At 42.4% G+C, this 3,051-nt stretch overlaps 1 non-coding gene across 1 annotated transcript; it reads right to left on the reverse strand.

Annotated features, from left to right (window-relative positions):
• Nucleotides 1-357: 357 nt before the first annotated feature.
• On the reverse strand, nucleotides 358-467 carry LOC112662562 (U6 spliceosomal RNA). Its single transcript, XR_003138658.1, has one exon. It is a non-coding gene; the product is annotated as a U6 spliceosomal RNA (small nuclear RNA).
• Nucleotides 468-3,051: the final 2,584 nt, after the last annotated feature.

The following is a 3,051-nucleotide window of genomic DNA, read 5'->3' on the forward strand; positions in this document are numbered from 1 at the left end:
TGTGATTATCCTCTCCTTGGTTTTTCTGGGATAAAGCTATTTGCTAGAAATCCCAAACTGATGTCAGCTCCAGACAATGGCATGTATGCAATTCACAAAGCACTCTCTAATACATTTGCTTACTGGATCCTCGTAGTGTTCTTAGACTTTTTTATAAAGAAATAGTTGAGCCTTAAAAGGACTAAATTATAAAAAAAATTAAAGAATTAAAATTAAAATTAAATGACTAAATTATTTGCCCAAGCCACTGAGAAAGAAATTAGCTAGGTCAGTGCATGAAACCAGATTTTCTATTTATTCATTCATCTATTTATTTACTCATTTATTTATCTATTGTTTTTATTTGAATTCCATCTTAAAAATATGAAACATTTCACAAGTGTCAAGTCATCCTTGGGCAGAGACCATGCTGATCTACTCTGTATCATTCCAATTTTTAGTATATGTGCTGCCAAAGAAGCCAGAACCAGATTTTCTATTCCCAAACAGGATTTTTTCCATCCCCTTTTCTCTGCAAGGCTTTTCTAACCAGGTGATTTAGGAACATAGGCTCAGGGAAGCTGAATTTAGCCAGAGGCCAATGGGACCCTTCCAAAAACCTGCTGTCCTCCCTCAAGCACTTAAGAGCCTAGAGCGGGTCAAGTCTTCCCTGGCTCAGTCCCAAGAGACATTAAATTCACCTGTGCTTGCTCTGAAATAAATCAGTGTCCTTTTCTGCTGCTGCTGTTGTCTGGAAATAATGCAAATGCAATGGGCCTGCACTGACATTGTGCTTCCCTGGAAGGATACACATAATAAATTGTCCCTTAATACTGTTAAAGAGACATTTTCCTCTTACTCAGGAGCTTTTGAGATTGGTCTGTGCTACTCACCCAGCGAGGTGGAAGACATGGTGCCTTGCCACTGGGTCCAGTTGTTCATGTGACTTCTTGGTGGTCTTTGGCCTCCTGCATTTCCCAGCCCCCCAGTTAAGTCATAGGACTCTAGTAACCTAGCCTGGTTTCCTTGTTTATGATTTGAATTTATTTTATTTTATTGTATGCATGTAACTATTTATTTGGATGCGTGAAAGCGGAGGGAAACTGGAACTCCTGGTCCATGCCATTCATTCTTTGGAAGAACGCCAAAGCTGTTTCCGCAGAGGACAGAAGGCATTGGTCTCCCCTGCAGGAAGCCACTGCTGCTCCTTAATTGTTTGCTAGAGGAAGAATCAAGGGTAAAATTTAAAGTAAATGGCTGGCTGGGTTGCACTAATTCATCAAAGCATGTTTCAAGTCAGTAGTCAGAGCATGCATCAGCCCCTGGCACCACCACCTTCTATGAAAGTGGAAAACCCAGCAGACCTCCAAGCAGATGAAATCATTAGGAGGCATTCAGTAATGCTTGAAAAGCAAAGAGAGAGGAGGCAGGGATTTCTGTGCATGCTCCACTTTGCCACATGGGGAAACACCAGTTGTCTGTGACCTAGTTATCTGGGAGAGATACCCACAAAACTGTTCACTGCGTGGGAACCCCATCCACCAGTGCATCCTGTGTGCTCAGAAAACATTTAAAGCTTCCTACTTTGATTCTATTCCTTTTGCTTAGAGTTTTTTTCAGTTGCAGTAAAGACCAATCCACTTAAGGTAGCTTAAGAAAAGGATAATTTTATGAGAATAGACCACGGAAAGAAAATAAAACCCAGGTTCACTAGAAATTGAATGTAGGAACTGGAAAGTTTTCAGAAAACCCATCAGCATTTCATCTCTCTCTCTCTCTCTCTCTCTCTCTCTCTCTCTCTCTCTCCTCTCCCCTCCCCTCCCCTCCCCTCAATATCTGGTCCCTTGTCTGTGCAATACTTCTTCCTCCTGCTTCTCTATGAAGTCTCCTTGTTTTTAAGCATACTGTCATTGATTAATTCAGTAAATACTGAATCCTGCCATGTGGCCAGCACTGTTCAGGATGCTGGGAATACAGCAATGAACAAAACAGACAAAAACCCATGCCATTGTGGAATATGCACTGCAGTAGGGAGCCAGGTGCTAAGTGGTATAAATAAGTACAGCGTGTTAGATAGTAGTAAGTGCTTAGAAGAAATAATCAGAACAAGAAATGAAATGTTGAGACAGCAGTTAAAATCTTGCATAGGATGGTCATGGAAGACCCCACTGGGAAGGTCATTTTTAAATAAGGACCTTAAGGAAGTAAGAGAAGCAGCCCCACAATGAGAGGCAGAGCACACTGGGCAGAGGATACAGCAGGTACAAAGGACCCGTGGTGCTTCAAGGAGTGACAGGAGGTTGGTGGGGTGGGGAACAAATAAGCAGAGGACTAGTGAGAGATGAAGTCTACATTTCAGAGACACAAATCACAGAGGGTGGCTTTGGCTTTTGCTCTGAGTGAGATGGGAAGATCCAGAAAGGCTACCTCAAGCTGAGTAACCACATAGCCTACCCAATCCAGTGGTTGTTTCTTACTGCTAATTTATTACTAAATCAAAATCTTTGTCTCTAAAAGACAGAATCCAAGAGACATTAACCCTGCCCTGTCTATTTCTGCACTCATCTTGAGTTTTCAAGGTTTACCTAAGTATCAGTCCAGCTAACTAGGCTAAAGCCCCACCTAGCGATAACCAGTGACAGCCAGTGTCTGTACATGCTAGCGCCATTTCTTTTCCTCCCTAGTTTTCTCAAGAACACAGAATGGCTGAGTAATATTCCATTGTATACATAAACCACATCTTACCCACCATTTGCTTCGACGTAGGTGGAACAGGAGGGTATTATGCTGAGTGAAATAAGTCAATCGGAGAAGGACAAACATTATATGGTCTCATTCATTTGGGGAATATAAATAATAGTGAAAGGGAATAAAGGGGAAAGGAGAAAAAATAAGTGGGAAATATCAGAAAGGGAGACAGAACATGGAAGACTCCTAACTCTGGGAAGCGAACTAGGAGTGGTGGAAGGGGAGGAGGGCAGGGGGTGGGAGTGACTGGGTGGCGGGCACTGAGGTGGGCACTTGATGGGATGAGCACTGGGTGTTATTCTGTATGTTGGCAAATTGAACACC

Source organism: Canis lupus, chromosome 13 (genome assembly GCF_003254725.2).
Source record: "Canis lupus dingo isolate Sandy chromosome 13, ASM325472v2, whole genome shotgun sequence".
In the NCBI taxonomy this organism is placed as follows: Eukaryota; Metazoa; Chordata; class Mammalia; order Carnivora; family Canidae; genus Canis; species Canis lupus.